The 22,400-nt window shown below is 49.1% G+C and overlaps 1 protein-coding gene across 1 annotated transcript in view; it reads left to right on the plus strand.

The window, feature by feature from the left end:
• The first annotated feature begins 242 nt into the window (after positions 1-242).
• The window catches only part of NOS1 (nitric oxide synthase 1), a 111,440-nt gene continuing 89,282 nt past the window's right edge, over positions 243-22,400 (plus strand). Inside the window, exon 1 of the mRNA XM_046025871.1 lies at positions 243-365. The gene's annotated coding sequence lies outside the window, so the exon portion shown is untranslated. The remainder of the gene's footprint in view (positions 366-22,400) is intronic.

The raw sequence follows: 22,400 nt of genomic DNA on the forward strand, positions 1-22,400 counted from the left end.
AAGCCCGCAGCCTCCGTCCCGAACTTGGCTTCGCCGGGGCGGAGGGAGGGGAGGGGACTCGGAGGGGTGGGGGCTAGGCGAGAGGGGGCGGGGAAGGATCAGAGAGGCACAAAGCGGAGGGAAGGGGGAGGGACGCGCGCGGCTCCCATCCGGAGGTGAGTGGGTGCGACTGGCGCCCTCCAGCCGCGCGGGGCGGCGGACCCGGAGGATTCGGAACCGGGAGCGCGGCGGCCGCGGGCGCCCGGGAGGAAGAGGTGGAGGAGAAGGAGGAGGAGGTGGCGGCGGGCAGGCGAGCGGACCAGCGGGCGGGCGGGCGGGTGCGCAGCGCGAAGAGGCAGCCTCGGCGCTGCCCGACTTAGCGGCAGGTGAGTTCTCGGCCCAGCCGTCCCGCGTCCCCTCCCCGTGCCCCGGGGCTCCCAGCTCGGGCGTCAGCCTCCCGGTGCGCACCGGAGGCGCGGGGCTTGCCGCGCGTCCCAACTTGGTTCGGGCGACCCGGTTCTCCTCGCAGCGGGCGGCCCCCAGGCCGGGGGGCTCCGGGCCGGGGGTCGACGCGCCCGCCGCGCTCCAACTTTGCAAGGACCCGCGTCCCTCTCGAGCCCCGCGCTCGGCTCCGAGCTGCGCGCCCGCGGTAATGGCGGACCCCTTGGCACCGCTCGCTACCCACGGCGGGCAGCCCGCGGCTGGGGGCCGCCGGTGCCCGAGGATCGCCGCACCTGCCCAGCCTCAACTTTCAGCTTTCCTGCGTGCCCGGCCCTCCGGAGGTATGGCACCTGCGCGCCCGCGGTAATGGCCGACTCGTTGGCATCGCTCGCCGCCCTCGGCGGGGGCCGGGAGGCTGGGAGGGCTCTGCTCTTGGGAAGCGTTGCTCCGGCCTGGCTTCCAACTTTGCGAGGATCCTGGTTGCGCTCCCGCGGTCGTGGCGGGGCCGCCTGCACCTCTTACTTCTTCAGCCCGGGCGGGATTGGGGTGTAAGAGCGCCGGCTCCCAGACCTGGCAAAGTTGTGCCTCCCGCTCGGAAGAGGCTCTAGGGCTCCCGCGCGTCCCCCGGACGGAGGAAGGGCGCGCTCCGCTGGGATCTGGGGCCAGGCAGTGCACTGCGCGCGAAGGCTTTGCTTCCAGGTGATCGAGGGTCAGGGCAGCGTCCCCGTGAGATCCGACTTCCAGGGCCACCCTAAGGACCCTTGGGCCCGAAGGTCCGGATGGGGCTCTCCGGACCGCGCCCTAGAAACCACAAGCCTCGCCTCCACCCCAGGGGCACTGCGGCCACAGCGTCCTCGGCTCTCCGGCTCTCCGCAGGCTGGAGACGGCGCTGTCTCGGCTGGGCACCCGGAGAGGAGAGGCACCCGCTGAGAAGCCTGTGGAGCAAGGGCAGGGAGCTTTTGAATCAGGCAGGGAACCTGGGTTCTAATCCTAGATTTACCCTTTACTGGGTGTGTGGCCTCAGTTCTCTTGTCTGTAAAATGGGGGGAAACGATTCCTTTCTGGCGGGGCTGTTGTGGGGACATTAAAAAATTATGAATGGGGATGTAGGGTGTAGAGCAGATGGTCAGTATGCGGGGAGTGTTGCTGAAATTTTATTGTTATAACACCCCTGAACCAGTTCTGGGAGGCTCAAGGGCCGGTTTTTTCCTGCCAGTAGGACCTGGGGGGCCCCTCAAGGTCCCCAGGCTCTGGTGGGTTGCACTTACGTCTAGTGCAAACGAGTCACCCAGGAAAAGATGCACGGTGTCCTTCCTGGCAGATGAGACCCCCTCTAATCCCATATTTTAGCTCAAACCCTTCACCCAGGCCCCTGAAGAACGTACATGTGGCTTGGGAGGGAGCACCACCAAGGAGGAGGGGGAGGAGTCCCTGAGCAGAGAAGTGGTGCCTGTGAGCCAGCCCACTCAACCAGGGTGCACCGTAGACCAGGACCTTGGAAGAGAGGAAGAAGGAACTGATTCCTCAGGCCAGTCCCCCCCCCCCAAGAATGCGAAAAATCTCCCTTTCTTCTAGCTCTTTCTCTCATTGGTGTTGGGGCCGATGCTGCCCATTGGCAGACTCAAGGAGCACTGATTTTCCCCATTGTTATTTTGAACTTAAAGCAGGGAAGGGGCCTTGCGAGCCCCACTGGCAGAGTGGCGTCCGTTCTTCTCTGCCACCCCTCCCCGCCGCCCAGGGCATCTCTGCATCACAGATTTGAGAAGCTTTGGCAAGAACCCGAAGGGAGGCATTCTGAACCCTCTTCCACCACCACCACCACCCCCCCAATCCTTATGACCAGTCCAGGTCCCAGAAGCCCCTGAAAGAGTACACACCTTTGTGCCATCTCCAAGGCACTGTCACACACAAGGTTTCCCTGGAATATGCCCAGAATGCTCCCCAAAACTCCCCCCAGGTCACCAATCAGCCATCTGAATCCCATTTCGTAGACATGGAAGCTGAGGCAGGTGAAGCCAGGCCACCTGCCCATAGTCGCCTCTCTGGTAAGTGGCACAACCAGAGACCAGAGACCCAGGTTTTGGCTTTCTAACCTGAGGGGTTTTGCCCACATCTGGACACCTAGGCAGTCTGACAAGGACATGCTCCTGCCTTAGCACCCACAGCCACATTTCCTGAACCATCTGCTCTCCCAGAGGCCACCCCAGTGGTCATGGGCACGACTGAGTCTCCAGAAATTGTAATATCCCCCCAAAGTCCCAGACCGTATAGGGAAAGAGCCAGCAGCATGGTAGAGATCTGGGAAGGGTCTTAGCTTGGGGCCTTGCCACTTAACCTCTGCAAGCTTCAGTTTCATTATCTGCAAATTGAAAACATAACCCCCGCAGGGTTGTTTTGAAGATTTTCTTCATCATCTCTGTGAAAGATAGTCAGGAAGCAGTAGGTTTATGCCAAAGTTGGTGACTGAGGAAGAAAGAGATCCTAGAAGGGAGTCTTCTGTGGCACTCTTTGGGGCCGGTAATGTCGGGGTGGGTTTCCAGACCTGTCTGTCCTGTACTTTTCCTGCCTCTTCTTTGTTTTCCCCAGATGGCCGAAGCAGGCTGTCTGGGAGGCTGTAATCCACGGAGAAGGACCTTGCCGGGAAGGGTGTGGGGCTAGGAGTGGTGTGGTGGGCTAGTCTGCTCTCTGAGGGTCTCTGCATTTGAGTCACAAGGCGCTGTCCAAGGTACCAACAGAACCTTTGTCCCCAAACCTTCCTCCTGGTGGGGATCCGAGTTTCCTAGGACAGGGGAAAACCTGGGGGTGCTTCCCCCCAGGTATTGGGAGCATGTGTAGGTCTGACTGTGCTGCCTTCTCAGGGGTATGTTTTGGGGTGTCTTATGACAAGGCTCAATATATTGCCCATCATTCAAGTTCTGTGGTCTACATGTCTTGGTGAGCTTTGGAACATGGTTGAGAATCGCTGGCAGCAATCTGGGCCCTTTTGACCTGGGAGCCTTTTCCTATTGGAAACTGGAATGTGTAGAAGTTGAACTTGGCATTTTAGGACCAATTTTCACCCGGTCTGTTTGAACAAAGGGGCATGCTTCCCACCACAGGTCGGTGTGGGTTTGTGTGTTTAACCACGCAGTGGCTGCAACGACCGTAGACTTGACCGTTTTTCTCACTCTCATCCACGATAGCATTTAGACCTCATCTAATCCAGCACATGCCAAGCACTGGCCCGGTGGACTATTGCCGTCAGAATCCACCCAGGTGCTGGTTAAAAGTCAAGATGCCAGGTCCCACCCCTGATCTAACAAGTTAGGGTTTCCAAGGGAGACCTGAAGTTTCTGTATTCTTAACAAGACTTCTCCAGCAGATTCTAATGCCCTCTGCTCTTGTCCATCACCCTCATTTTACAGATAGAGGAGCTGAACTCAGAAAAGGTGAGTGCCTTGCCGAAAGTCACACAGCACTGTATCAACAAAGCTGGGATAGAAACTCAGTGGCTTGACTCTTTGCCCAGTGCTCTGTTATGATAACAACATATTCACTCCAGGATAGAGAAGTCCTGTAGATTCCAAACTAAAGAGGATATAATTACCTCTGTCTCTCTCTCTCTCTCTCTCTCCCAGTTGTTGTCAGATCGTTCAGGAGGGACTGAGCAGGGTCCTTTCCACTTAACCTTGCTGCACATCAGCCCTGTGTCCCTGTGTAACGCTGGGTATGAGTCCCATGGGTGGCTCCATCTGTCCTTTGAGAGGGGATTTCATTTAAAAGTGACCTGTTGGTTGAAACTCTAGGAACCAAGTAATCAGACACTAATAAACCGTAACTACCACTGATTTCACCAAAACCATTGGTTTGAGCTCTTTGACAGCTGAGTCCGCTCTCCCCCAAACCCTTGTACGTCCTACGTCTTTATGTCACTCACATGCCTCTTCCCCTGAGCAGCGCCCAGCAATGCAGGAAAATTGAGTCTACTTGAATCTATTAAGCAAAAATGATCTAGCAACAGATAATACCTGTAAGTCCCCAGGACAAGCGTAGCTGGCGGGGTCCAGCAGACACAGGCATATTTAACGATGAGAAGCCGAAGACGAGCATCAGTTATGTGTGGTTCTGCGGCAGACGTCAGGACGTTTTTCAGATGTGTAATGATGAGTGTCAAATGGCAGGCTCAGTGCCGGACCCCAAGGGCAGATGCCCAGATGAAGGCGGTGTGAGCCCTGCTCTGACGAAGCCTGCAATCCAGCCAGGCAGTGGGCACCAAACAAGCCTTGTTACCGGGGGTGCTGGTTGTGTGGGACAGGTAGCAGAGCAATGCAGCATCCGGGAGGAATGACTGGGGACATCAGCTTCGGGCTTCTCAGAAGAGGCAGGATTGGGGCTGGGAGGCTTCTGATTTGTAGCAATCTCTGCCCCCACCCCCTGCCCGACCCAGCACAGTGACAGGGTCTCCAGGGTCTCCGGTGCCAAACCCGGTCAAGGGCAGCAAGGCTGAAAGGCAGAGCACCAGACTGAGAGTCGAAAGAGGGTGTCATCTGGGGAAGCATCGACCCCAGGCCCTAGCCCTTGTGGATTCCACAACTTGGGGTGATTGAGTGAACCCCTCAGAACTGAAGGTGTCATCGTCCATAAAACGGAGATTCTGGCTGCTGTGTGGGGCTGGTCAGAGGACACACGCAGCGTGAGATAGTATGTGTGGAGCTCTGGAATGGGGACAACATCAGGCCCGTGGTCACGTTCAGCACAAAGCAAAGAAATGCACAAAAGAGAGACCCCTCTAGTTAGCCAGCCAATACAGACCCAGCCTGTTGCCCTCACCCGGCCCCAGTTTTCTCATCTGTGAAACGATCTTAGCATTCAAAGGCAGCTCCATCCAGAAACCTGCAGATACATTCTGTCTGGCCGGGGCTCCTACAGGATTTCCTTTTGGTCTGGTTTTCCTCTTTTTTTTTTTTTTTTTTTTTTTTTTTTTACCTTTAGGTCACAACCCCCCACCATTAAATATTGTTTATGTCACTTGCCCAGCCCTTGTAGACATTTTCCATTTACAACCCCTCAAAGACCTTTTCCACTTTGACGTTCTGTGGCTCTCCAGAGACACACATTTGCCCGATTCTCGTCCATCAGTGGCATTCCTGATTTCTGCTGACAGTGTCTGAAGAAAGCCTCCTCTGTGAGCCCTGGAGACACAGGGCTGGCTGCAGGGGTGACAATCCCATTTCTAGCCTGGGCTGCTGTTCCATGCCCTGTCCCCTACCGTCACGAGATCACCTCTTCTCAGGTGGGGTTCCCAGGAAATACAGGTCTTCTTTTTGGCCACTCGAGCTGCTTTAGGAGTCTTGCCCTAAAGTCATCTAAAAGAAATGCCACAGAGTATCAGGGGTGTCCTGAAAAGTGCCTCCGCTTCTGCTGGGAGACGTGACCCACCATCCTTAAGTAACACTCGGGAATCCCTTCCTTATTCAAAAACCTGAGAGCTCAATGGGGGACTTCTAGGGTGGGGCTTTCTGGAAGCTGTTTCCAGGTTGAAATGAAGAAGGGAGCACGGCAACTTTTCGGATGCTGCTAGGTGAGCTGTCACTGCTTTCCTGCTAGAGGATTTCTTTTTCTTTTTCTTTTTCTTTTAAGATTTTATTTATTTATTTAACAGAGAGAGAGATCACAAGTAGCCAGAGAGGCAGGCAGAGAGAGAGGAGGAAGCAGGCTCCCCGCTGAGCAGGGAGCCCAAGACGGGGCTCGATCCCAGGACCCTGAGATCATGACCTGAGCTGAAGGCAGAGGCTTTAACCCACTGAGCCACCCAGGCACCCCTTGCTAGAGGATTTCTTGTCATGAGTGAGAGTCTAGGCAGCCCCTTCTTCCTCAAACAAACATGCCCCAAGCTCCCGGCTCTGTGCAGAAACCATGAGAGAAGCTGGGGCATAAAGAAGTAGGAGACACTGTCCCTCCCCTCCAGTACCTCGGGTGTCCAAGAAAGGGACCGACTTGCCAATAACTAGAATGCAGTGGGGTACCTGGTGTGGGCAGCCCATCCTCTTTGGTTATTAAAACAGCCATGGGGATCTCATCGTGCTGTATTTCATTACAGGAATTTTAAGCACAAAAATGGAACCCAGAGGGATAAGTCAAAATACTACTCAATAGCAACAGACATATTTTGAGCATGTTTTTTTTCCTTTGGATTTTTAAAGCACTCTCATAGTTCCGAGTAATCAATATCCAATAAGGAAAATGAAAACAAGTATGTTCATGTAACCAGAATGCAGGTAATGAAAAGAGTCAAGAACATCTATGTACTAGTTTATTAAGATAGGTCTTAGCTGGAAAAACTTTCATTTGTCATTTCTTTCCTAGTATCACCATAGTCCCTGAAATAAAATCCTTTTTTTTTTTTTTTCTCTCACCAGGCAGGCTATAAAATAATGAGACAGGAATGATGTTTGGGGTCGATATTTTTATTGGTTTTGATTATTTTTTTTTTAACAAGCATGCAAAACTCCTACATGTAGGTAAATGTTTCTTTAAGTACTGTCTTCAACGCACAGGATTTCTGGCAAAGGGTTACCTCCTCCAAGACTTGCCTTCCAAAATTACGGATTTCTCTCCGACTCTCCTGCCTGGTGACAGCTCATTGGGCCTTTAAGGGTGCATTTGCCTTTTAGAAACAACAAGTCCTTGGGCGCCACATTTTGTAGTTAAAATGGGTGATGACATTGGGACGAGATCCTGTGGAGATTTCGTTCTGAGGAGGGGCTCTTTTTCAAAACAAAAGGGTATAAACAGCATCGTGCCCCGTGCACTCTTCCTCTCGAGACTCTGATGACGAGAACCAGCCCCATGAAGCCCCAAATCTTCCTGCTCGAGAACCTCTTGACGGCCTCTTGCCATGTGGCAGATTGGTCTCTCTCTCCTGAGCTGGAGGGATTAGATTCACTACTTTAATGCCCATTGTTGAAAACACAACCTTCACTGAATGTCTGGGAACATTTTGCAAGGAGAGCTCATTTCCTTCGGCGCAACAATGGGACTGTGGGGTTTGGCTTGGGGGTGGGGGCAGGCAGGAGCGGTCTTTATTCTAAGATATGCATGTTTAAGAATTTAGGGCTGAAGCATCGTATCAGCAACTTATTTTCAAATGGTTCAGCACAGGGGAGCTACAGATGGATGATAGAGAGTGGTACAGATAGATGAAGTCAGAGAGAGATGATAGATGGATGGGTGGATGGATAGACAGACAGACACCACAAGCAGGACGAGAAAGGCCAATGCCAAGAGTCGTCGAATGCAGTTGGAAGTTTATAGTTGTTATTGTACTATTCCTTTCAGTTCGCTGTGCTTAAATATTTCATAATAAGTTGGGTGGCAAGAATAGCTTCAGGCTTTCCTCTGGGTTAAATTTTACCAAGTTTCTTACAAGGATAGCATTCAGCCTCCTCCTCTCCGTCCCCCTCCCCACACACGCTTGCATGTGCAGGCCCGTGCGCGCGCGCACACACACACACACACACACACACGCACGCACTCATGAGCACTGCTTTTCCTGGAAGAAATAATCCTGCAGTTTAGCAGAATGTCACTGTTTTCCATGGCAGCCTTTCTTTACATTTTCCCTCAGCATTTTAATTAGGGCTGTGAGTCACTGTGCTTTATGAAGGCTGGTGACAATGTCATTTACGGCTGTTTAGCATCCCAATCGAGCCTTCTTCTGCGGCGCTCATTACATCAGGGGCATTGAGCAGGGAGCGGGCGACACTTCTCTCTGTCAGCAGCAGAACAGGCTCCGGGCCTCTTGAGGAATTCAGAAATGAGCTTGAGGTTCGTCCCTGGAATATCTTCCCGGGTCCCCTTTTCTTCTGCTGAGGTTAATAGCCCTGGTGTGGTTTGAGTGCTTTTCAGCTGCAGAAGGTGATCCAGACCTGAGGACTGGACATCCTTCTTGGAGACAGCAGGCTTTTCTCGCAGGCACGGTGGGGCGGTGGGGGCGGGGGGGTCTGACTTGCCCTGACCCTTGGATGAGTGAGACTCCTGTGGATCTGAGGCGACGGCAGGAGGCAGGATTCTGGAGCCCACCCAAGCCAAAGTCAAAGTCGAATGTGGCCACTGATACGTATTCACCCTGTGAGCTGCGGATAGCTGTTACATCTCTCTTTAAACCGCCTTTTCCTCTTCTGTAAACCTGAGGATAACTGTACTCTACCAGGTTATCGGGACCCTTTAGTACTTGGTGCCTATCGGTGCTCCGTACATTTCTTCATGAGGATGAGGACCTCGTTAGGATCATCTGAAGACACGCTACACCCTTGAGCATTGGAGTTGCTTCTGCTATTCCTCGTCCCTAGGTGCAATGGAGGGGAAGGTTTGTCAGCCAGGATCTGAGCAGGACACGGGAGACACCTGTAGTGATGACACTTTGATTCCAAGATAATGCAGTGAAAGTGTTATTGAAGGATACAGTTTAAGGGGGCGCCTGGGTGACTCAGTGGGTTAAGCTTCTGCCTTTGGCTCAGGTCAAGATCTCAGGGTCCTGGGATGGAGCCCCACATCGGGCTCTCTGCTCAGCGGGGAGCCTGCTTCCCCTTCTCTCTCTCTGCCTGCCTCTCTGCCTACTTGTGATCTCTGTCTCTCTCTGTCAAATAAATAAATAAGTAAATTTTTTTTAAAAAAAGGATACAGTTTAAGATGCTAACAAGGGAGAGGGAAGCACCCAGGGACCAGCAAGAGTAGGGGGGTGACGACCACCGCAGGACTGATGAAGTGGGGTGGGGGAGAGCTTGTTACCGAAGCCCTGTGGGCATGCAGTGGGGCGAGGGGGGCTCTCAGCAGAAGCTGTGCTCAGAGAGGAATGCAGCCCTCTCCATACCACAGCACTGGGACAGCATGGAGCCCCCTCTCCCTCCTCCTTCTCCTCTCCTTTGTGCCTCCCGTTGGCCAAACCCAATCAGAAGCCAGAGGACAAGGAGCCTATTGATATCCATAGCGGTTAGCCTCCTCCTGGAGCCCAGAGAAGTTAGGAGAAGGGTGGAGAACGGACCTGGGGGCAGGTCCCCCAGGAGGGGGCATCCATCCTCACATGGACAGGGAAAAGGGGAAGACCTCACTGATAATCAGGAAGAAAACCAACAGACAGCTCCGTCAGCTCCGAATAGAAACACGCTTCCGTCATCTGGGATGTGCTGGAGTGTCTCCAGCTTTCTGTAGGATCCCCATGAAATTCTCAAACCAAATCGGGCCTTCGCTTTCATTTCAAACACCAAAACGCATCCCAAGGTACTTTGAGGAAATGGGAGCGAGCATTATAGAATCAAATGAACAGTTTCAAGGCACTGCGACTTCACCAGCACATTGTAGGGTAGCATCTCGGGTAAAGAAAGCCTCCGGTCTACGGAGGAGGTGAGGCTCGTTGGAGAAGCTGCTGACAGAGGTTAGTGTTCAGTCAACAAGCGAGCAGTTTAGTGTCTGTTGAATGTCCGCTCCGTGTGGCTCTGAGCGCGCAGCTGGAGGCGATGGCCTGCTGTGTCATACCCGCCAGGTGCACCCCCCGAGAAGCGGGCGTTCTCGGACGCCAAAGCAAGGCGTTCTAGCGGTGCTGTCCCAGGGACCTGGAAACGTCACTGCTGATCTTCAAAGAGATTAATGGATCGAACGTGGAGGAACTTTCTTGATGAAAGCTGAGTGATGGTGCAGAAAGGCTCACGGAGTGGGTGCCGGGAGGCTGATGGGGATGTCTGGTGATGACGACAGCACAGACCAGCATTCTTCTGGTCAGCTGCTGCGCTAAACACTGAGCTCACCAAAGCACAGCTTCTCCAAAATGGTAAATTATGGTAAAATTCACATAACATGAAATTTCTCATTTTAAAGGTATACAATTTAGTGGCCTTGAGGACATCCACTGTATTTTCCAGCCATCACCAGAACATTCCATCACCCCAGCGGGAAACCTTATCCCCACTAAAAATTGAAAACGCATGTTCAGGCAAAAATGTGTACACAGATGTTCACAGCAACACTACCTGTTTGTTTGTTTAAGATTTTATTTATTTACTCGACGGAGAGAGAGATCGCAAGTAGGCAGAGAGGCAGGCAGAGAGAGAGGGGAAAACAGGCTCCCTACTGAGCAAAGAGCCCAATGTGGGGCTCGATCCCAGGACCCTAAGATCATGACCTGAGCCGAAGGCAGAGGCTTAACCCACTGAGCCACCCAGGTGCTCCAACACTACCTGTTATTCAACAGGTGGAAACAGTTCAAATATCCATCAACAGATAAACATAATGTAGCATGTCCATACAATGGAATACTATTCAGCCCCAAAAAGGAATGGCTTACAGATGCGTGCCATGGCATGGATGATCCTTGAACACAGGCTGCTAAGCAAGTGAACGCAGGCACACAAGGCCACAGATCACAGGATTCCATTTGTAGGAAATGCCTGGAATGGGCAAATCCATAGAGACCGAACGTGGTTGCCAGGGGCTGAAGGAGAGAGGACGAAAAAGGCAGTGGGGAGAGACTGCTTAACTCCTACCCATTTTAAAACTTTTTATTGTGAAGTAGTTTTAGATTTACAGAAATGTTGCCAAATAGTGCAGCAAGTTTCTTTATCCCCTTTATCCAGCACCCCCTAATGTTAACGCTATGTATGGTTTTCACATAATCATTAACGAATCTACAGTTTATTTGAATTTCATTTTCCCATGAGTGGCCGTTTTCTGTTCCCAACTCTTATCCAGGATCCTGCGCACATTCAGAGCTCATTCTCCTTAGTTTCTTCTGATCTGTGACAGTCCATCACACGGGCTGTCTCTCATGAATTTGATAGTTGTGAAGATGACTGGTCGATTACTTTGGAGAAAGTCCCTCAATTTGAGTTTGTTCAGTGCTTTTCTCGTGACTGGGACAAGATGATACCCGTTTTTTTTTTTTTTGTTTTTGTTTTTTTTTATTTGCTCAGTAAATATTTGTTTTGATCAATAATAGAAAAACGTAGCCGGCCCTCTTTGTACCATGATTTCATGGATGTTATTCCTCAGGATAAGGCTGCCATTAGGATTTAGGGTAAAACGTGAGTCAGCTCTAAGGGAAAATGGTAGATGATTGCCTAGGGTGAGACACAGGTACGGCACAGAGATAAGAAGGTGGTTAAGACCACTGGGAGGAAACTGACACCATTTTATGTCAATTTTATGTAAATTTCATAAGCGCCTTGCAAAGAGAATACTATCATTTGCCATTTTACAGATTAGGAACAAGAGGCACGGAGATGCCAAATGCCTTGCCCAAGGCCTGCCAGTCAATAAATGGCAGAGTCAGCATTTGAAGCCAGAACTGATAGTCCTACCCTGACAATCCCCCCGACAAGCCTTCTCTGCCATGTCTGTGATGTCAGCTTTGGTGCTGCTCATAGTGGCGTCATGCTCTTTTCTCTGCGATTTTACTGCAGGGGAATGTTTGCAGAGCTCTGTTCTGTAGAACTGAATCAGGAGGGAAGGTGTCGCTCAGGCTTGAGGGAGGGGTGACTTCTAGGGGCTTACCAGGTGCACTGTACAATGGGAGATGGAGACCCAGCCAGTTCAGGTAGCCCCAAGGTAGAGTCACTAAGGAAAATGAATGTGGGGTCTTGGACTGTGTGTTCCCTCTAAATGAAGAAAGGAAGCTGGTTTCTGTCCAGCTCCTATTGGAATGAGTAGGGAGACTGGTTTGACATCAAAAGTGAGAGCTCCATTTACAGAGAAAGGTGTCAGTCCAGAACGGGTCTTTGTAAACGCACCGAGTTGAGGGAAGAAGCAGCTAAGGAGTTAAGGGTGACGATTATGTGAAATGCTCTACCGCGCTCAGTAGCTTTAACCCGAGGGTAATGAGACACAATGAGCGTCAGCCACAGGGGATAAGCTGGGACAGGTGCAGAGGGCTCTCAGGAAGGTGGGCATCCATCAAACCCCTGGATGACCCAGGATCACCTATGGCAGGACCCAAGTCACTAAGCACATCTGTCCTTCCACTGAGCAGCTTCTAAAGGTGACCTTCCTTGTTTTGCTTTAAAACTCACTACAGAACAGGGGTTCCGACGGTCAAATAAGTACCTGAATGGTCCTGACAACAAACACATGCGTGAGGGGGGCTGCGTGGGAGCCCAGAGGAACTGGAGAGCCTACGCCCTGTCTAAAGGGGGTGCCACCACCCACTCCATATGTGTCTCACATTCAGGAATACAGACCCAGTCCTCGAGCTCTTCCAGTGTTCCAAGAAAACCAGAAATTTGCATTTCATGTGAAATTTCCAGTTTTTATGTGGTGGTACCCAATTTGAAAAAAAATGTTTTCAGCTGTGTTGACCAACCAACAAAGATCACAAGTAGGCAGAGAGGCAGGCAGAGAGAGAGGGGGGAAGCAGGCTCCCCGCTGAGCAGAGAGCCCGATGTGGGGCTTGATCCCAGGACCCTGAGATCATGACCTGAGCTGAAGGCAGAGGCTTTAACCCACTGAGCCACCCAGGCGCCCCTGACCTGAGACTTTTTGAAGCAAGTGATATCCTGGGTCTAAAGCACTTTTGTGCAGAACAGTTTCTAGTTTAGGTAGAAATGAAATTTCATTTGCAATGGCCATTTTTGCAGGTTACAAAATCATTGAAAATCTGCAATTGTACTCAGTTCAGCCTAATATTATTGCTCCCTTGACTCAAGTGTCCTGCTTGAAGCTTCGTGGGACTGCAAAAAAAGTAACACAGGCATTTAGAGGCAAATGGGAGCAATGTTTCTCAAACCATAACGTGCACATCCATCACCTGGGGGTCTTCTGAAAATGCAGAGTCGATTCACAGGGCTGAGGTGGGGCCTGAGGTTCTGCATTCCTAACCAGCTCTCAGCTGATATCTCCTGTCCATGGGCCACACCGTGTCTAGCAGCACTAGACCATGTCTGTCCCTGGTGATTCTACAAACTACACTGAGAACCCTTCTTGACCTGCTCTTTTTCTGAATCCAGGTGTTCTTTTTTTTTTTTTTTTTAAGATTTTATTTATTTGACAGAGAGAGAGATCATAAGAAGGCAGAGAGGCAGGCAGAGAGAGAGGAAGGGAAGCAGGCTCCTGCTGAGCAGAGAGCCTGATGCAGGGCTTGATCCCAGGACCCTGGGATCACGACCTGAGCCGAAGGCAGAGGCTTTAACCCACTGAGCCACCCAGGCGTCCCCTGAATCCAGGTGTTCTTACCCGAGGGTGTGAGGTCTCGTGTGTTTGTTTTTTGATTTGTAATGGTCTGCATTATCCACACCCCACCCCCGCAGCTGCTTGACTGGAAGTGAGCTCATACCAACCCTGCCTTCCTGCATGGCAACCCCCGGGCAGAATGGAGCTCTGGCTGTGGCAGGGATGCTCTGGTTTTCCACTGGTCCCCACTGCTCCCTCTCACCTCCCACCTGGGCTACTTCATTCAATAGCTGTGGGCCCAGAGATTGAGACTCTGATTTACTGAGCACCTACTATGCGCTGGGCCCCTTGCTGTGCACCAAGGGTACAATGGTAAACCAGAAAAGCATGATCCCTGTCTTCAAGGAGCGTACAATTTCATAGTTCATTTAGGATGATAGGGTTTGGGGACAAAGTAGTTACTCAATAAAAGCTGAGCAAATGAAGGCATTGTGGGTGGGGTCTCTGATACTATGATCCTGATTTTTATTTTTTATTTGAAAAACTACATTGATATTTATGACTCCATTAATCAGTACTAAATGAGCATAATCAGGTTTTTATCCTAATTTTGAATTTGATCATTTAAACATTTACTTTGACAAGCAACTGATATGGGGTCTGTGGACCCCTATAGAGGTTTGGTGACGATTTTTGCCCTCCCTTCACCTGTTATGGTTTCTTCACAACCTCTGTTGTCAACCTGGATAGGGAGCTAATAATTGGAGGTAGTTCACTAGTTAGGGAGGGATAAGGAGATACTGGACTATGCAGGCTTATTTTGAATAATTAAGAAACAGTATAACAGATATGAAAAGCATCTACCAAGAAGGCTGTAGCTCACATCCTGAAATTAGCATTACCATCAAATACAGGACCCTGAGTAAATTTCCAGATTTCTTGGGGGAAGCAAGGAAAATGAGCCTGTAACTTGAGTTTGAGAAGATATCATACAAGAGACCTGGATCCTCACTCTGACTCAGTCTCTAAGAACATTTGGCAAATCCTTCCCCATCTATAAGCCTCAAATTTCTCATCTGTAAAATGTAGGGTTAATCCAGTGACTTCTACTCTTACTGGGTAATGGAGTGCTTAGAAAAGCATATTATGGACTATCTCCCTATATAAACATGCATATGCACAGACAAAAAAGTTGTGAACACAATTCCAGGATTGTCAGCAATCCCCAAGCCCTGCTGAGGGTCCATAGACTCCATATTGTGAGCAGTTGAAATAGAAAACTCCACAGTCCATTTCAGCACAAATTACTAACATTATGCATGGTGATCAGCCCTACTGAAGTAAAAATACATAGTATTTGGAAAGTGGCAACAGCAAAGAATTTGAGCTGTCATTATTTGCAGGTGATACAACTATTTGCTTAGAAAATCTGAGTCTAAAATTTACTGCAGCAAATAAAAGAGTTTAGTAAGCTAAAAATAAAAAGCAAAGATTTTGAGCTCGGATAAGCTTGGTTTGTGTCAGTGTCTTGGTCACTGACTGCAGCTGGATAAACTCTGCAATGTAGTTAACCTCTTTGAGCCTCAGTTTCAACATCTATAAAATGGGAGAATACAATCATGTCTTTCATATAGTTGTTGCAAGGATGAAATTAGATAATTCAATGAAGTGCTTACATATATGAATGTTCAGAATATTAGGTTGAATTATAAGATGGTGGTGAATTTGATCATTTCCAAACCTACTAATTTAATGTAGTGCAACCTAATTAATAAAAATTCAATGAAAAAAAATTGCTGTCGATAACAGATCATTTGCTCAGTGAATATTTATTTTGTACTTACCTGGCCCTAACATATTTTAAGAAGAGAGTGAGTTATATCTTTCAAATCAAAGCAGGCCTATGCTGCCTATGCAAATGCACATCACACCCATACCTGCCTTGGAGAGCTATTTTTCCTCCTGTCCTTTGCCCTTTGTCCCCACATCCATGCTAATATAGAGCAGCTGCAAATGCATTTAGTCAGTCTGAGAGTCTTGGATCTTTTACTCAAGTTTAACCCATTTACATTTATTGTTTTTTTCTGATCTGTCTGACACTCGTGGTGTCATTCTCAACATTGCCATTTGTGTTTTCTATTTAATGCATTCTCTCTTCACTGAAATGAATTTGTAACTGCTTCAGACCTACCTGGATGCTGTGACCTATTTGCAGGGAACTTTCAAGTTAAAGGAGCTGATATTATCCCTCTTGCCTTTAAAATAACCATTCTTACTTCTTTTTCCTTCCATGGGCACCTTCTGCCTAACCCAGTTTTCCTTCACCAGGGACAACCAAGGATGCCAGGCATGAGAGGAGAAACTTGGTTGAGTCTCAAGTTAACACTGAGTGGCAGTCTGAAGGGTACCATTCTTGACGTCCTCCCTGAAATAAGGACTCAACATTGCTACGACAGTTGACATTCACGGTTTATAGAGTGCTCTTTACAGCACCTGTCCATTGACTCTTCACAAAAACCTTGGAAGTGGTTTTATTACCTTTTCAATTTCACAAAAAGAAATTGACATTCAAAGTGTTGAATGACTTGTCCAAAATCAAATGGCTGGGGAATGAGCCAAATCAAGTGTTTATTTTCTATAATCTCCCTTCATTCTCAAAATTACGGAAATAATGATACCAGGAAATGTTGACTCTTCAGGATACTAGACCACAGTTAAATTATCTATAACTACTCAGGAATGACAGTTTTATCAAATTAGTTTCATTCGTTCTTATCCTTTCTTTTGCCCTATTTTTACCCTGCCCTCCTCTGCTCTCTTAGCCAGGAAACGCCATTATGATCCTTCTACTCGTAGAAGCCAGAAGCTTTGGCCTTTGCCCCTCCACCAATTCAGTCACCACAAACTGTTGACCCAACATCCTAAATACCTTTTAAACCTACCCACGTCCCTACTTCCTCCCTTCACAATGCTAACCGCTGTCATCTCTCATCTCTGGCCTGCAGCAGCCTCCTAACTCGGGCTCCCCATAGCCAGCCTTGCCTCCCCAGCCTTATTTTCCAGGCAGCAGACAGAGTGATCTTTCTAGAATCTAAATCTGACCATAGAATTTCTCTCCTCAAAACTCTTATCATCACAAGTCCAAAATCTTTAACTTGGCTCTCAAGAGAGCTGCATGATCCAGCTTCTGAAGACCTCTCTGGCTTTATAAGACACAGGCTTCCTTCTCCTGCCACAGTGGAGAGGGCATGGGGGAGTGGCTTAGATGCCTGTTGTCTCCCTTCTCCATGCCTTTTCTCCTCCACCCCTCCCTCCCACCATCTACCCATTCAGTGTGGCTAACTCTATATCCTGACTCTTCCTCCAGGAAGCCTTCCCTCACCACCACCACCCAGACTGTTAGGCGTCCTGTCCATGCCCCTGTTAACACCCGTATTTCCACTTTGCGCTATCTGCTACATTTGTCATAATACCTCTCTCCACCCTCCCCACTCCTGTCCCCACTAGACAGTAAGCTCTGAGGACAGGGAAGTTGTCTGTCTTATCCATCCCTGCATTTCCAGTGCCCCAGCTCCTTGCTGTTCCAGGTGGGAGCTGAATAAGTGTTCGTAATGAGCAAATGGATGGTGTGAATTGGGCGGCGGGGGGGGGTGGGAGGAAGGAAGAGAGGAAGGGGGAAAAGGGAGGGGAGGAAGAAAGAGGAAAAGAGGGGAAGGTTAATTGAGTGTATGAAATACGCACTGTCTTTTTGCAACCATTCGTGTTTCGTTTTTACAGTAACACCGGTAGTGTTTCATTTTTACAGTAATGAGGCCATCATCTGGGCTGTGATAATAGTCACATATCTGGCTTGAGAGCGTTCATTTTCCTTGAGATACGATCTAAAGTGACTCTAAAAAGAGTTGTTGAGGGCTGCCACACATTTTACATGGATTATCCCATCGAATGTACTCCCACTTAATTATCCCATGTAATATACTGGTTTCTATCTTCAAGGTAGAAACCATCATGTTCCCATTTTACAGATGACAAATCTGAGGCCAATCATACACTCAATAGTAGAAGTGGGTCACAAACCCTTGCCTTTTGGCTCTAACTCTCATGCCTTTGACCAGTCCCTGACACCCCCAGCAACGGAGTGTGTCTGGTGGGGGGAGGAGGTGGAGGAGAGGTGCATCTCTGGTGACTTTTGTGCCACTGAGGGGTGATAGAAGGAATTTAATTACCTTAGCCCCAAACCCTGGAGTGTTCTGTCTCTGTGATGGATATAGTACTCTCCAGCTGGCTGAACTCACTCATAAAAATGAGCTTTGCAAAATGAAGATAAAATGAAGACTCTGTAATTCCCCAGATCTGTTCCAACATGGGGATAACAGCCCTGTAGCTCTCTCCTGATCATGGACTGCACCCATGACATCCCCGTCTCACCCCAGAGGTGTTGACTCACCCCCAAGATCCAGGGCCTGAGTTTCTGGCTGCCTCTCTTGAGTTCCATGCCTCAACACCCCAAATCCGGCCCCTTCGGTGTTCCAAGGACTCAGCGGGAGGACCCACTCCTCTGAAAAGTAAGACCAACCTGTGGGTCCACAGCTTTCTCTTGGGTTCTTCGGCACAGAGGGTGTTAAGCAACATAGGTCCTCGTGATAGCAAAGACGACCGATAGAATAAAGACTGCTTGTATGATAATTATTAGTAATAGTAGTGGGAAGAGGGCTCACCGGCTGGGCCCTTACTGTAGTGTATGGCATATTGTAAGAACTCAGAAAATATTAACTATCATTCCATCATCACAGATACTCTGAAGAGATGCTATTATCATCTCCATTTTATAGATGCAAGAACCGGGACTCAGAGTGGCCCACCATCACAAAGCCAAGTGGAGAAGCTTAAGTACACATCTAAGGCAGTCTGACTTCAAAGACTGTGCTCTTTTTTAAAAATATGATACAAAAACATAGTAAAAGATGAATAAATAAGCATTACGAAGGAACATACCAAAAAAAAAAAAAAAGAAGAAGAAGAAGAACATACAATCAAAAGTAAGCTTTCCTTCCTTCTAGTCCCTTCACCCAGAAGCAAACACTGTTACCGGTATCTTGGATATTTTTCCAGAGATACTGAGTACATCTCCAAACTTATAGGAAAGTGTGGATGAAAACATAGGATGGATGTGTAACTATATTTATAGACCTGTGCTGTCCCTCTTTTGAAATTTAACAGTGTGTCTTCAGGAGCGTTCCTCGTTGGTCCTTTTAGATCTAATCCCCTCCCCCCCTTGTTTAATGCCTGCACAGGACTCCGTCGTATGGATGTGCCCTTGTGTATTTCATCTGTCGATACTCTGAACAACTCTGTGTGTAAGGATGTTCCTTCCAGTTTATCTGCAGGAGAAAGTCCTAAAAATTGAATTGCCAGGACAGAGATCTGTGTATTTTAAATTGTAGGGTAGATACTGTCAAATTGCCGTTCAAAGAGGTAGTACAAAGCGGCAGTGTGAGAGAGCGAGTGTTTCCCGCCGCCTCGCGACAGGGTGTCATCTCAGCCTGGAAACACCCGTGAACTTATCCTGCTCTCTCTGACTTATGCTTAAGAGGTATGGGCAGTAGATCTGGGGAGATCAGGGTCATCGTCAGCAAACTGAAGCCGTGAAACTGGGGGAGTTACATGGCTGGGTACCCCGCGGGGCCAGGTGCCCCTGTCTCTGGGATCCCCGAGACACAGAATGCCAACTCACCCCCCTGATTTGCAGAGGTTGGCAGGTTTGTAGCTATGACTTGTCAGCGTGGGAGAAAGCACGTCGGCTTGATTCCCCGGGTGGTGTTCTCTCTGGGGAAAGACTGCAAATTAGCAGTTCGGGAGATGTAAGGAAGTTGGTTGCTTTGTGGTGTCTTGTTGTTGTCTTTTAAAGAGCACAGTTGGGTTACGGGGCGGGTCTTTTGTGTGTGTGGAGGGTGGCGGTATTTTGTTTTGATTTTAAGACGTGGAGACTTGGGATTTGTTTTTAAATAAGATTGGAGGGAGATGGGAAACAGAGCAGTAACCCATCAGAGATTCTGTGGGTGTGCGAACGGAAAACACCCAGGAGTTCACAGGCTGGGTGTTGTTTTTTTTCCTTTGATATTGTTCATTTAAAAGGTAATCCACGTGTAATTAAAAACATAATGTAAATGATATTCAAATAGAAGAATAAGATCGCCTGCAAAGTATGTCTCCCTCCTACTTCTAACTTGTAATATTCCTTGTGAATTGCAACCACTGATACCCGTTCCTTCCAGAATATTCTCTGCATTTACACATGCAGAATTTACATGTATTTTTGTATCTTGGGCTCATTTCATACCTGTGAGTAGAGATCTGCCTCATTCTTTTTAAAGAAACAGGCATTGTATAGAGGGTTAGACTTCAAAGGACTTTCAGACAATGGGATGTTGCAGACTCTGTTCTTAGCCCTGGTGACATCCTACTGTTGCCTTCCTCTTCACATAGTTCGAGGTGGATTTTCTCCCCTGCCCCGTCCCCATCACGCCTGTTCTCAGAGGTCAGCCTCAAAAGAGGCAAGATCTTTGCTAACCCTCTGTAACATTTTTCTGGTTTCTTTAGAAAGAAGAATTATCTTCTGCCCAGTGAAATTACCAGTAGATTCGCAGGGGGCCTCAGGGAACCCAGAGAGGTCAGACTCTGGACATGCATCGCCCAATTTTACATTCTTTTTTTTTCAAACTGGCCTTTGAAACCCAGTGCGTGTTTTGCTCTTACGACAGATCTCAATGGAACCAGCCACAGTTAAGGGGGGTTCAGTGGCCGCATGTGACTAGCAGCTGCCTTACTGGAGAGCACAGCCCTAGACACCACCCCCCCATCTGTCGCTGACCCATGTTGAATGGACCCCTTGCTTCTCCAGGCCTCTGTCTCCTCTCATTTTCAGATGAAAGTTGGGTTGGATGATCTCAAGAGCTCCCCTTCATCCCAATGTCTTCTGACTTTGGCTAAAAATGACAGCGCTAAAAATGGAAGGTCATGACAAGACAAGTAGGTCTGATATAGCAGCTTAATCTCACCATCTGTAAAATGGGGACAATCCAGTATCACCCTGATCGGAGTGAGGATGAAACAATATGGCAGCCGATGAGGATGTGATTTGGGGAGGAAGAGAAATGAGGCACGTTGTGGAGTCGGTATTAGGATTGGGGTTCACCCCAGTGAGTGCTCTGAATCCACTTGCTAGACCCGAGATTGCCTCCTGGGTTCACTTCTGTTGAACCCTACTCACCTCATCCATGGGTAACGTAACATGAGGCTAGAGGTCTCTCCATACAGTCTCTGCCCGGATCAAATAAGGCACCCGTGCAGAGGGCTCGGCACCCTGCTTAGCTCATAGGAAACTCTCCAGTACTAGAAGCTGCCGCTGTCCCCATCCCCAGTCGCAGAAAAGCAGCTCAGAATGGGGAGTGGCTTGCCCAAGGTCACGGTGAGATGGTAGTAGCAGACGCTGCCCTATTTTGGCTCCCTCCTTGTTGCTGGCAACTGTCCCAAAAATCAGCCGCTAATTTCCTCGCAGCAAGGTAAATGAAATACGCCCCAAACCGCTGAACTACTCGAATGAGGCCCGGGTCCAAGTATTGTTTCCATGGTATGTACGCTGGCGTGCACGCATGTGATTTGTTTAAAATCACAGCTCCAAAGGGCGGAGGCTGGCTTGGCAGGACGTGCCGCCCAGCATCCGGCTCCCCGTGTTCAGAGCCCTGTTCCACGACCGGTGCCAGGTTCCGCCAGCTTTCCGGCAAAGGGCCCTTTCGAGACGGCACATGAACTACCTGTGGCGAAACTGGGATGGTGGAGAAAATGAAAATGAAAAGCCAGGAAGCCCAGATCGTTACCTGTTATATAACAATAACAGGAAGCCCTTTCTTCTAGGCATTGGCTACACGACATTGCTGTGTACCCCGCGCCCGCCGTTTTAATTACTCCTTCTGGTTACCCAAGAAAGGGGTGGCTACGTAACAAGCCCGTTTCACAGATAAGGAAATAGAGGTTCCAAGAAAATAAAGAACTCATCTGGAAACAGAGAGCCAGGAAGGGGCCTTAAAAATCCTCACCGGGGCAGAAGGGTCGTCAGCCACCCCCGTTGATGCAGGAGTCTCCTGGACACTGGACATTCATGAGCTGGGACAAGTGGGTCTCCCTAGAGCAGCTTAATTTATTCATCTGAAAAATGGGGATATTCAAACTTGACCTTGGTGAGAGTGAGAATAAAATGACTGTAGCAGATGAGGCTGTGTTCTGCGGAGGAACAGGAGGGAGACAGAGTGTTGTGGGATTATTATTAGGATCAAGGTAGACGGGTGAGTAGAGCTCAGAATCTGTTGGCTGAGGCACAGAGCTTGTCTGTTCCTCTCTCTCTCTCTCTCTCTGCAGACACCGAATATCCCTGCTTCTCCCAAGCCCAGCCTCTTTCCAGTTCCTTCCAACAGTTAGGTTGCCTTTCTTAGGTCAAAGTGTGAGAAACAGCACCCCAGTTTCCCAAGCACCAGCCAGTAGCCCTCCCTGATTTGAAAACCAGCCGAGAAAGAGTTTGAAAAGGTGAATGTGGCTAGGAAGGCTTGTGGGTCATTTTATCCTTTTTCTTTTTTCTTGAGCTGGGCCCAGGATCTGTCCTTTTTTAGGGTCTGGCCCAAGCCAGCAGTGGGAGGAAAGCTCTTTGGAAACCTTGCCTTCTCAAAAGCTCACCTGCGAGTCCCTTCTTTAATTAAAGAATGGAGTTCACTGCCAAAGTTGGACACTGAAGAGAGAGCTAGATGTCCCAGCTGTCTCTGCCTCCAGCTGAACAACCAACATCCTGGGTTTGG

This window comes from Meles meles, chromosome 12 (genome assembly GCF_922984935.1).
Source record: "Meles meles chromosome 12, mMelMel3.1 paternal haplotype, whole genome shotgun sequence".
Lineage (NCBI taxonomy): Eukaryota > Metazoa > Chordata > Mammalia > Carnivora > Mustelidae > Meles > Meles meles.